Genomic DNA, 13705 nt, shown 5'->3' on the forward strand with positions numbered 1-13705 from the left:
TAAACCGAATTTATATAAACGTCTTAGTTTGTAATCATACATTGATTCAACCCGAATGATTCAGTGTTTTTTTTTTAACAATCCTGCTGTTCAGACATGAAGAGGGAGGAAGGAATAACGGCCATCCTCTCAAATCCTCCAAGAGGGGCGCCAAGTCTTCTTTATAGAATACAAAATCACCGATGGTCGAGTAGGTTTGGATTCATAACGATATGAACAAGGGCAGTGCTGGGACCAATACAACGGATGGGATGACGACTGGCATGTGCTGTGTCGTGTTGTCATCTTGTCTTTTATGTCGTCCTGGCGCTGCCCTATTAGTTTCTTCCTCGTGCTTACTTAATCGGACATGTCCAGTCATTGTTGCTCAGCGCAGGGTTAAGCTACTGCATGTTCTTGACGGCAATCACCAACGAGTATTGTTAACCTTGCTATAACTGTTTACTTCCCAAGTATATTCCCAGAAATCCGGGAACTCGTGGCTTATTGTGAGAAACTGGTCCTCATTTCATTTTATTTATTTTTGTCTTTTTAAAACGTTTGCGGTGCCTACGTTTTAAAAAGCGGTGTCTACTCGACCAATATGGTATAGTGGGGGTTGCTGCAGGCCGAGTTCTTCTCCCCCTAATGAAAAGACTGAGGCTTTTGCCTTGCCATTATTGGACGCGTTCGTAAGCGGAACTTGACGACATATTGAGCGCTAACAGACAAGAACACGAGAGAGGCGATGCATTGTTTTGTCAATATAGCGCATTGTGATGTCTCATCTCCCTGTCTTTTGGCGCTCGATCTGTCGTCGAGAGCTTTTGCCTTAATAACCATGTGTATGTCTGTGCAACTAAGGACTGTTCACTGCTATTATAAACAAGTTCGTTGCACCTTCTTATTAGCAACACGGCTGTTTTTTTCTGATGCTTTTTTTGCTGAATTATTCTATAAAATGAAAATTTTATAGAAGAATTGTAACAAATACTTCAATCGCCTGCAGTACAATGCCATTTGAACAAGCTGCCGTATGAAAGCGGTGTTACGTTTCAATATTTTATTAAGTGAAGCTTGCGTAACTCGGATGTTTCGGCACGGCACACAACAAACACGGCATTGGTGACCGTTTTAGATGGGAGGAGGGGGGGGGTGTTAGTGCGCTCGTTACATGCATGTGCTGAATTCCCGTAACTCGTGCTTTTTTTTTTCGATCGTGGGCTTGTCGATGGTCAGGCTTTTCTGATAGGAAGATCTGCCCTTGTGTCGGGTTTACTTGTCAATTACCATGGGATGCTTCATGCCACTGTAATATGAACGCCGTCGCTGCTGATATAGTAACTGAAGTGTTGTACTGCTAAGCAAACATATGATGGTCTACTTTCCGTCGTGAAGGAAGGAAAACGTCAAGATGGAGCACTGCGCAGTGAATTACAAAAGTAGATAGATAGATAGATAGATAGATAGATAGATAGATAGATAGATAGATAGATAGATAGATAGATAGATAGATAGATAGATAGATAGATAGATAGATAGATAGATAGATAGATAGATAGATAGATAGATAGATAGATAGATAGATAGATAGATAGATAGATAGATAGATAGATAGATAGATAGATAGATAGATAGATAGATAGATAGATAGATAGATAGATAGACAAACAGGTGGGTGGGTAGGTAGATAGGTAGGTAGGTAGGTAGGTAGGTAGGTAGGTTGGTAGGTTGGTAGGTTGGTAGGTTGGTAGGTAGGTAGGTAGGTAGGCAGGTAGGTAGGTAGGTAGGTAGGTAGGTAGGTGGGTAGGTAGGTAGGTAGGTAGGTAGGTGGGTAGGTAGGTGGGTAGGTAGGTAGGTAGGTAGGTAGGTAAATACGTAGGTAGGTAGGTAGGCAGGCAGGCAGGCAGGCAGGCAGGTAAGTAGGTAGGTAGGTAGGTAGGTAGGTAGGCAGGCAGGCAGGCAGGCAGGCAGGCAGGCAGGCAGGTAGGTAGGTAGGTAGGTAGGTAGGTAGGTAGGCAGGTAGGCAGGTAGGCAGGCAGGTAGGTAGGTAGGTAGGTAGGTAGGTAGGTAGGTAGGTAGGTAGGTAGGTAGGTAGGAAGGTAGGTAGGTAGGTAGGTAGGAAGGTAGGTAGGTAGGTAGGTAGGTAGGTAGGTAGGTAGGTAGGTAGGTAGGTAGGTAGGTAGGTAGGTAGGTAGGTAGGTAGGTAGGTAGGTAGGTAGGTAGGTAGGTAGGTAGGTAGGTAGGTAGGTAGGTAGGTAGTGCTTGTACAGCCATGCAAGCACAATCCAAACTTTGCTAGCCTCTCTTTCCTAACTTTTGGTAAGTAAAACAGTAAGGCTCGTGTGAGACATAGGTTATTGCTCTGTTAGTTACGTCGCATTGCATACGTCATTGAAATTCAAAGCCCTCGTATACTTCTAGCGAAAGCATCAAATTGTTTACTCTTATTCAAACAAGCCAATCAGTATACATCTCATGGTTACATTGTAGGCCTTTTTTTCCGCGCAAGACCAATTCAAAATTCTTTCCCATCTCTGTAGTAATGGCAAGGTGTGGTTCGCTATGACCTGCTGCCTTTTGACCACGGGAATCATCCTGGCAGGCCTGGTAATCTTCGTCCTCAGCGATGATCGTGAGTGTGTTTTCTTTCTTTGTGCTTTGTTTTCGAAGCTCTGTTTGTAGAGGAGTTTGAAGTGGTAATGATATATATATATATAAATGCAGGTGCAATTTTCGAGAGACTGTTGGTAGATTTCAGCTCTTTCCATCATACCCCATGTATGCATGTGGACGTGCATACAGAGAAAATGCACAAAGAAAGTGACCGCTCGTACCCCAATTCGCCACGTTAGAAAACTCGGTCACGTGCTGTGGGCGAGTCACCTGAGCCTGCATAATAACGGAGAGCTATGTGTATGCACCATTCACAGTTGGCTAAACGCAAATATTGATTGGTAGAACTTAAGCGCGTTCACGCAACGCTCCTATAGTTTCGTTCAATTTTGAAAAAAAAAATCTTTCGACACGGATAGACGAGTGGCCACATTTCGGTCTTACTCGAAGTCGTGGGTGCCCCTTCATTTAGAAGACCTGGTGCCACCCCTGTGCCCCGCCTATTTACACGGCTCAGTTAACCCACTCGAACGTAACCCTATATAACAAGCAGGATCACCAGACAGTGCGCTATTTCACGTACCTCGCTGTCGCCGTTAACCAGGCTTCCAATGAGGTCGATATCTATAGAGATCCGTTATGCACTTTTCACGAAATTGTTTCTTACTACCGCCTGGCCAAAGAAATGTCCACCCCCATCTACATCTATCTATCTATCTATCTATCTATCTATCTATCTATCTATCTATCTGTCTGTCTATCTATCTATCTATCTATCTATCTATTTATCTACCTATCTATCTATCTATTTCTTTTATTCTATTTTGTTTCAGTGAGTCTGGATGAAAACGAGTATGGCGGCTTCGACGCTTCCAGCGGAGGGGGAGGTGGCGGCGGTGGAGGCGGCGGGGGCGGTGGGGGAAATGGAGGTGGTGAACTCATTGTGCCCGAGCCACTTCCAAATCGCTCAACTCCCGTAAGTCACCTCTTATTCATCAATCGTAGTTGCAAAGTTATCAGCGGTGAATGGTAAAAGTTGCTTCATAATGTATTTGACTTCCGTGAGCATTGCTATGTAAAATGATGTGGCCAGATTTCGGAAAATTCCCTCCAGACCAAGCATTGCGCTTACTATTATGCTAATTACCAGCTTGTTGATATTTTCATTTCATTTGTTTGGGCATTTCGTAAAATGCTCACAAAGCGTTGTGGGCAAGAGGAGATAGTCTGTCTCTGGATTTCGCCCGCTCTTCATGAGGCACCTCAGAAGGAGGCATCACGTTAACACATAAACACTACGATAATATGCATACAACCAACAGCTAAGCGAAAAGTGCTGTGGAAATAGGAGAAGAATGAGACAAATATGCCAGCAGAGCTGTTTATTACCGATAAAAACGATATGCGCACCGAATTAGAACCATTTCACATACATGAAAATACTTGCAAATGAAATGCAATACGGCCAGCAATTATTACCTTAAGTACTATAAATACATTGACAACGTGCGAGGTAGAATCAAGTTCAAATAATACAATCTATTTTTATCTTATCTATTGCATATATGATTCGGTTCCTAAACTGTGTATTGTTTGTAATCTCCCTAGCATATTGAATTATTTCAGGAATTTCCTTGCACAATAGAACAGAATGGTTGTCAGCTAGTGTGTGTATAGTTAGCCCGGCACATTAGCCCGACAATCGCAACAGTACTTCAATTACATATAAGATTTCTGCTTACGTCTGTATAAAAAAACATCTATTCTTTGTATTTTCTTCAACATTAACATGGCTAGCTTTTTTATATATCAATGTTTCTTTATTAGCGTCAGAAATGCACATTGTGAGTAAGTGTGCAGGAGGAGGTCCCAAGGTAGTAAACCTCAGGGGGACCTCCTATGTTAATACAAATAAAAAGAGAAAATACGAATAACGACCCTAGGAAGTTGAACGCTATAGTCGTTTAGTAATGGCAGTGCATTGAACACGCAAAAAAAGGGACATGTTCTTGTATACCCAGGCAACCATTGCACCAGTGCGCAAAATTTTGAAAACGAATGAACCTTTCTCAATGTTTTTGTTACACCTACCCCGAACTAAAAGAAATTGCATGATTTCCGAGTGGGTCGAAGAAAAGTAATCGTGTCGTTTAACTGTCCCTGTGGGAAGGCACTTCAAGTGTTGAAGAAACGTGCGTCAGTGTATTGAGTATGTCTGCGTACTGCGTGCACACAGATACGATTGCTAATAAGTCGAAATGGTAAATTTCAGCACTGAGCACAGCTATAGCACGGCCCAATGAATACACAATTTCTTCATAGCTATTTGTCGCAAATAGTGTATTACCAACATATATTCAGATTTGTGGTAAGCGAATTTTCTAAGCTGGTTACTCCAATTCTGTGATGTCGTATTATGCATCCCTATAGTAAAAAAAGACTGCAGTGACAGGGTTTAGCCAGATGCCTCCATCCGGATCTGGAACGTGTACAAGATTGCATCACAGGAATGTAAACACTAAGCGTAGCGCAAATTCGGTTTTAAAGCCGATGACATGCCAACGCTTTTGTCAAAGAGTTTTGCGCACAAATTTTCTTCGTGCCACATCACCAACTTGGTGTAGCTTTTTCGTGCATCATATGCGTGTCGCAGCTATAGAGTTTCCTAAAGTAAACTAGAGGGGACTCAGGTGCTGCGATCGTTCAGCCAGCTGGGAACATGATATATAGTACATGGATTTGCACAGTATTTGTGCTTGCGGGCTTCCAACGCACTTGTGCACGATGGCTTTGCTTATTGCAGTGCTTTGGTTGTTTATGAAATGAAAGAACGAACTGTTTTGAACTTCGTTACCTGATATGAATAGGTGAGCCCGAAAAGTTAAGCAAGTGAAGCATAACCGCTGACAATTCAAAGTTACGCATTGACGAAGCATATCCAAGCCGAAAGTATGAAGATTAGAGCAATCCAAGTATTGCTCACCATTCCTAAGCTTCCTGAAGTGACATGCGTTGCAACACCCTAAGACGCTACGCGAGAGTTCCCTGTAGTATATTCACAGAAAACTCTATTATCACAATGAGATTCTGTCGATCTGTTAGGACCAACATATCTGTCAAAACGTGTAGGCACTGCTTGACTCGACTACTTCCTGGTAGTTATGTAGCAGGGCTGGTTGTTCCAGTATAGGTACGTTGCGTGAGCTTGGGCAGATAGTTCACAAAATGTGTTTCCTTGTCGTATGCCCGAAAGGACCGTATTGGCTGCACTGATCTTTCCTAGCTTATGCACTGCCCATCCCAATTCCGAGAGGCAACGAGCGCGCTGTTCCGTTTTCTCAAAGACACCAGTCTGTTTCATCGCTTGTGATGTGAAACGTGAAGCTGTTACGCGTAGTCCCAGTCAGTTACTTTTCCCCTCCTCTATACCTTTCTTTACCCCTTTCCCCTTCTCTAGTGCAGGGTAGCCTACCGGGGCTCAGCCCTGGTTAACCTCCCCACCTTTCTCCTTATGTTTTTCTTTCTCTCTCACTCGGCGTCATAGAGCAGCATGGCGTAGCATTCCTGGTAGGTAATTGGTGAGGTACAAATAATAAGAAATGACAGCATGAGCAAGCCGGATGATGATTGTTCTTGTTGCACAAAAACATGGTAGATCCATTTGTCATATAAATCCGTGTAACAAGAAAGTATAAATTTTCTTCACAAAAGTGATTTACTTTTAAAATGTGCGGGAAGATACGAAGGATTGATTGCACAATATTGGTGTTTGGCAGCTATATAGCATTCTCTATGTGCATGCCCCCCCCCCCCCCTCTGACGCCAGGCAGCACATAACACAATCCCGATAACTATCGTCCATGGTAATGAATGAACCTTTGCGGTAGCTGAAGTAGCCAAGATACACATGTTCATTGTATATGGTGAATCCTGAGCAAAGATGGCATCAAGAAGCACACAATACGGACCGCTAATCGATTCGCACTCGTTCAAAGCGTCAAAGTGCCATCATTTGAGACGCCTGTGCGCACGCTCCCCTGTTATAAGGTAACGTATGCCTGTGCTCATCATACATGTACGGCACAGTGCTTCAAGAACGTGAGGTGACATTTTGAACCGTGAACGCAGGAAGGCGTTCTGTACCCGGGAAGCCATTCCGAAAGGATGTCATTGATACAAATAGGGCTTGTAAAGTCTTGCGCATGTGCGTCGGCAGGTTGTGCTTATGCATTCGAGCTGTCCTATGCAACAAAACTCTGCCGTTAGACCATGCAGCCCTTGTAGTAAGCCAATCGATTCTGAGTGTTGTAGACCGCTTAAAGGCTAGCAGGCTATTTACACCAGAACACCTGCGTGATTCCTGCTAATTCCTGCTAATTCCTTTCAAAATAGGGTGTGCGCGAATGCTCCTCCTTGGGACACTGTAGTCATTGAAACAATCCTACTTGTTGTGGATGGATGCAACGCAAAAAGGGCTGTTACCATACATCCAAGTACAAGCACATGAGTCATCTCCTGTTTCCTGTCAATACCATGCCGTGATTTTTCTGTAGGAGTTAAGCAGCCCCTCCTCCGTCCTCCTCCATAGGACTTTTGCAGGAGCGAATAATGCCTGTGCATTTGCTTTCCGGTTGAAGCCTAATATTTGGCTGCCCTCACACGTTTGCTTCGACTGTAGCTAGTTGGTATGACATTGCCAAGTGAAACTATGTGCTCCATAGATGAACAGACCCGAATGACACAATCACGCAAAACCGATGAGTACATTGGGTCTTTCTCTGTTTCTTGTTCTTGTGTCAGTCGTTTCTGTTTATCTATGCTGCGCCTCTTTTCGCTTCGCGATTTTCTCGCACACTTTCACTGCAACATGGAAAATGCAATCAGTGGGTCGACACTATCGCCCTGCGACGTTACACAGTGCCTCACGGCGACAGTGGTGATGGTAGTGACAGCGGAAAATGAAATTGTATCCGTAAATTGCTATTCCAATAAAATATATCATTATGCAACTCCTCTGCTGCAAACAGAAGAAAAATGTGGCCGCAAGTTCGATATTTGTCAGTGAGTTACACAGGAACATCTTTCAAAAAATATATGCTCCCAATTTCTGGTACAGTGTGATGGGGAGACAGCAAGCACTCTCTGTTCCCCTCGGCCTCCCGGTAGGTACGACTATTGCGTCATTTATGTGGCAGCGTGCATTGGCTTATATGATTTTAAATATTTTCCCTGGTATTATTGTATAGTACCTCAAAGTGAAGAGATTGGGAAGGACAGTGATGTGTGTTCGGTTGTTGTTTCACGAAGAAAATAGAGATAATTTTATATAAATGCTTTCGTAAACGTGGTCAGATTCTAAGGCAATTCTCGTGATCACGTTATCGTACTGTAATGATTCTTAAACAAATCAAGCCCTTCAAGAATGATTGACGCACCTGATATAGTTGTGTCAGCTTGGGAGCCATGCAGTCTGCAATAAGTTGGGTATCACGCAAAAATGAATTAATGTACATTTGTGCGTTCATTAATAAGTGGAAATTTTTCAGGTTTTGCCTACACACCCTTATAAAACCCTGAGTATCTCAAGCTTCAAGACTATCACGAGCTACTCACACAGAACTGGAGACCCTAGAGGCTGGTCCACCGAAGTACTGCCTACACTACGCCCTACTGCTCCTACCGGGCCAACTACTTCTCCATGTAAGAAAGTATACTGGAGATTTTAGGTTTAGTATGATTTATGTATATCTATATATAGGAAGAGAGAGAAAAAGAGAGAGAAAGATAAACAGAAAATATCTATGCATGTGAATCCTATCCCCTGTAGATACTCATCATAACCACTTATGAGCAGAGGGGCCCAGGCTCAAGGGCAATAAAGAAGCGGCTTGCTGCCTGAACGTAGTCTCACAAATTGTGGATCACGCTGTTTGGTCCCTCAGTCCTCTCGTTCTACCGGTATTTTTACGAGTCCCACTCCAATACGCCCCTAGAGCTTCGTTCAGGTCACCATTTACGCCCACACACCTACTTGGTCACCATACCCCAGAAGGACCCGCCAATGTTCACAGGACTTCGTAGAGACGACGTTGACGACTGGTTGAAGCAGTTCGATTATGTGAATGCACTGAACTGCTGAGCCAATCTGCGAAACTCGTGCGCGTGGCATTACACCTGACTGCTGTAGCGAACCCTTGGTTTTTTAACCTCGAGCTGGATTTCATCGACTGAATTTCATAACTGGACACCAGTTACGAGAGATTATCTCGTACCCGTCCATCCGCTGCGACATCGCGTAAATGAAGTTATCGGAGCGTGTCGTACCGGTGAGTCGCACACTTGCTACACAGATGTTCTGGCACTTTGTCGATGCTCGACGCGCAAACGACTCAATGATAGAGAGCCACAGGTGGGGCTGCGACATTCAACACCCTTGCAGTGCTAAACCACACTACCACTGAAGAAGCCATCGCCACGTGTCAGAGCCTTAATGAACTCCGTCTCCTACATTTACATCCTAACTTATCTCATCTTACCGCAACCAAATACAGTGACTTACGAGCGTTGACTCGTTCCATCATGCGCGAGAAACTTCAAGCAAAGGCTACTCACGGCCCATTTGAGCTCCCTACGCCTCCTGCCAAGAGCTTCCAGAACATTGTCAGGGGTAAGCTTGTTTCTATGAGCTGTACAGAGACTACCGGGTGTGACCATGTACCGACGCCAACTTACGCTCACCTAGCGGCCCTCGCCTCACCTGAGAAGCAACCACCCTACGCACCCGCAATGCACGGGTCGGCAAACGTTTTACCACCGTCGCCTCCATTATCCAACGCCTAGCGCCCGACTTGACCAGTTTGCAACTAATGTAGAACCTGTGGCCACGTTTTCAGCTTTTCTCGGCGCTATCAGTAGATCGAAAGATGCGGTTACGACTACTACGAAAGACACGAGTTTAGTGCGGCTGTTCCCACAACACGGTACCTCTTAACAACGCTACGAACATCGCTCACAATCTCTGCCGAGCCTCGAGGAAGCAAGCGGTTCCAGTTTACCGCGTCGCCGCTATCTGTTATCAATGCGCCGCTCCTCTTATCCCATTCGGCCAGCTACTTCGACCGCGGGTCATCACCCAGAAAACTAACTATTGCAGCTTCGGGTAGAAAAGCTGAATCTTTCAGGCTATGTCAAACTCCTCTGCAGCAGCCCTAAAATTTACTGTTAGTTTGTGTTGAAAATATAGATTGAGGCGTTGGTAGACACGGCTGCAGCGTTTTGCGTTATTACTAATGAACTCTGTGCTCGCTTTAAAGAAAGCATAAACGCCGCATACTGAACCTACCCTTCGGTGTGCCAACGCAGTTCTTGTTGAGCTTGTTGGGGTGTGCACTGTGCGAATTTTCATCGATGGCATACTTCATCACATTAAGGCTCTCGTTCAGTTGCCATGTACCCACGTACCTATTTTAGGATGAGACTTAGTCACAACATCGGCCGTGATACCTTGTCATCAGCGAGTCCTTCACTTGATAGACACAAAATTTTCCTCTGATTACGCTGGCAAACTTCATTTTGCCACAGTTTCCCACTGTTTTATTCCATCTGGCGACGAGCATGTTCTGACATTGACGTCCAACGCGATCGTTAATGGTGATGTGTTTCTCGCACCATATGATTGGTGGCTGTCTGTTATAATGGTAATTGGGCCTAGTTTGGCCGGATTTCATGACAGTAGTGCGTTTGTCACTGAGTGTAATACTACATCTAAGCCACTTGTTTTCTCCCAAGCTACCGTCGTGGCCTGTTTTGCTGACACCGAACCTCTTGCCCTGATGCGTCTTCACACGGATGCACCATGGCCGCCAACTACTAATGATGACCATGACTTTCCTTCAGCGTCTAGAGCAGCTGGACAAAGTTTCGACGTGTATATCAAACGCTGGCCTGCCACTCAATACGAATAGAATTCGTTTCGCCAGAACGAACATCACAATGTTGGGCTTCTTTGTTAGTAGAGTTGGCGTTCACCCAGATCCTGACAAGGTAATTGCTGTGACACGCTTTAGAGGTAGTTACAAAATTTTCTGAGCCTTACATCTTATTTTCACTGTTTCATTCACCACTTCGCCTCTATTGCGTCGTCATTGCACAAGCTGCTGACGTCGGGCACTGTCTTCATTTTGACAACCAATTGCGACATCGCTTTTGACACCCTAAATTTGGTGCTGACATCTGATCCCGTTCTCAGTCAGCTATGTAAGTATGCCCATACCGGCCTGCACATCGATGCTAGCGGCCATTGCATCGGTGCCGTCGTCCTGCAATGTGACACAACAGACCCTAAGCGACGACTCTCTCGAGTTGTCCCTTACGTCAGCTGGGCACCCACGAATGCGGAACGAAACTACTCAATTACAGAACAAGAGTTCTTGACTGTCGTTTGGGCCGTACATAAATTCCGCCCATATCTTTATGGACGTCACTATACGGTGATTACCAACCACCACGCTTTGTGCTGGTTGTCGTCACTGAAGAACTTGCCCGGACGCCTCGGCTGCTCGGTTCTCCGGCGGCAAGAGTACACAGCAGACGTTTTTTACAAATCTTGAAAAAAAAATCACCAAGATGCTGACGCCCTATTTCATTGCCTGCCCCGCAGCGGTAGTCTAGCGGCTAAGGTACTCAACTGTTCACCCGCAGGTTGCGGGATCGAACCCCGGCTGCGGTGGCTGCATTCTCGATGGAGGCGAAAATTCCGTAGGCCCGTGTGCTCAAATTCGGTTGCACGTTAAAGAACCCCAGGTGGTCCAAATTTCTGGAGTCCTCCACAACGGCGTCTCTTGTAATTGTATGGTGATTTTGGGACATTTGATCCCGCATATCAAATCATCCTATCTCGTTGCTCACTACCACTGCGGTTTTCATATATAGGGTTTAACGCTCCAAAATCACCATATGGTTATGAGAAATGCCATGGTGGAGGGCTCCGGAAATTTTGACCACCTAGGGTTCTTTAACGTGCACCCAAATCTAAGCACACGGACCTGCAGCATTTTCGCCTCTATCGAAAAATTTTGCCGCAGGAGCCGGGATGCGATCCCGCGACCTGTGGGTCAGCAGCCGAGTACCTTAGCCACTATTCCACCACGGAGGGGCTACCACGGCTATCTTCTCTGTACAAGCCTCTTCATTGCATTTCTAATGATGACGCTCACCATCCACCTATGTTATCAGAACTATCGGGTGTTGACGTACTGTTTTCACCTTCCTACACTCAGTTGTCTTCCTGTAAACAGCAAGATCCGTACTGCCATCGCAAGTTCAATGCCCCCGGAGAAAATCGCCTCGACCAATGCCATGTCGCATTGACAACTCGGGCAATTCAAACTTGAAAGCGACGTGCTGCATCGGCACGTTTACACTGAAGATGCGCACCGGTGGATTCCAGTACTTCCACGCTTGCTTAGTGCGCAAGTTCTTGAGACCTGCTACGACAACCCCTAGCAGGCAACTTCGGATTTTATAAAACACGCAGCCTAATTAGGCGCCGCTTCTTCTGGCTTGACCTCTTCATTTCGACTACCTAGTACGTCTCTTCAGGCGCATTGGGTCAAAGGCTCAAGTGGCCGACTTCACCTCCCGCTGGCTTGTTACAACCGATAGCATGTTTAGAGGAAGTAACCTTTTGCCACTGTTGGAATGAACATCTACACGTAACGTCTGCCATACTTGGCTGGGTAATGACAGTGATCGACCATCTGGCATGTCAGTACGTGGAGACCGCTCCTCTGTGCTCTGGCTCTACCTAAGACATGGTCACCTTCTTCCTTGAAGACATTGTCTTGCGCTATAGTGTGCTTCGCACACTAGCTATCGATTTCGGCAAGACTTTTCTGTCCAGAATTATTGAAGAAGTGCTTAAAGCTTCCACTTCACACTGACTGAAATGATATTCTTGTATATTGGAGCAGCTCACGGCAACTGCGACACCATCTTGTCATTTGTGACGTTTGCTCACAATACCAGAGTGCAACGTACTGCTGGCTATTCACCATTCTACCTCGTTTATTGAACGAATTCAATAGAGTTTATTGCGCAACAACGTTGCGAGGAAACCAGGCGAAAAAGTTGATCTGAGCAGCTTGAGGAGGACCTGGCCACCTCACACACTGAGTGGTTACAGCGGTTGAAAGCATGCTCTATATCTAGTGCATGTACACAACAGCGAGAACCGTAAACAAACACGGTAAATAATGAACAAGGGTATTGTGTAAACATTTCCAACACCCAGAGAAAAAATATCTCTAGTGATGAAGATAGCAAAAAAAACAAAAAAAACATCAGATACACCTTTGGTAGCACAAGCACTCGTACAAATATGTCACGTAGGCGTTTTAGTGACCGAATGGATACATTAGGACCATTTTTGTGCAACCAATTTAAAATAGCCGGTAAACAAAACTGTAGCATTTCGCCACCGTATCGAGTTTTGTTTTTGATAACAAGCCATAGTTTTAAACGACAAAATTTATAAAAATAATTATGTTGTTGTAGGAATGCCAGTTGTATTAGGTAGTCATCATTTTTATATGTCCCAGTCTACGCATGCGACAAAGCCTATACGTTTACAAAGATTCAATTTAGTGGTACTAAGCTTCGCGAACAAAGGAGCTGTATGCCAAATATCTGGCACCATGGAAACCTGGAGCATGGCTTTCTTTTGTAGTACCACGACTCAGTGATATTTTGGGCTGTAGTGGTCCCCCACTCTAGTGTTTTTGTATTGAACTAAAAAAGAAACATTGAATTAAATAAAGTCTTTTTAACATATGTAAGAAGGTAACTGCAATGGTGGCGCATAGCACCTATTGCTCTAGATAATTTACCAAGCGATTCACTCGGCAATTTTATGACATTGTTTCAGAAAAATTATACGCCAAGTCATTTGAACAACGGTAGTATTTCTATTTCAGTCCTGCTCAATTTAATGGGGTTGAATTTGTTTATTACGCGAATGAAACATGACTGTCTTTGTTTCTCCTACAATAATTTAGAATAATTGCTCGTTTCTGACCTGTACAAACTTGCAAGCGTCCTATTAGCTTGATTT

This window comes from Rhipicephalus microplus, chromosome 6 (assembly GCF_043290135.1).
Source record: "Rhipicephalus microplus isolate Deutch F79 chromosome 6, USDA_Rmic, whole genome shotgun sequence".
In the NCBI taxonomy this organism is placed as follows: domain Eukaryota; kingdom Metazoa; phylum Arthropoda; class Arachnida; order Ixodida; family Ixodidae; genus Rhipicephalus; species Rhipicephalus microplus.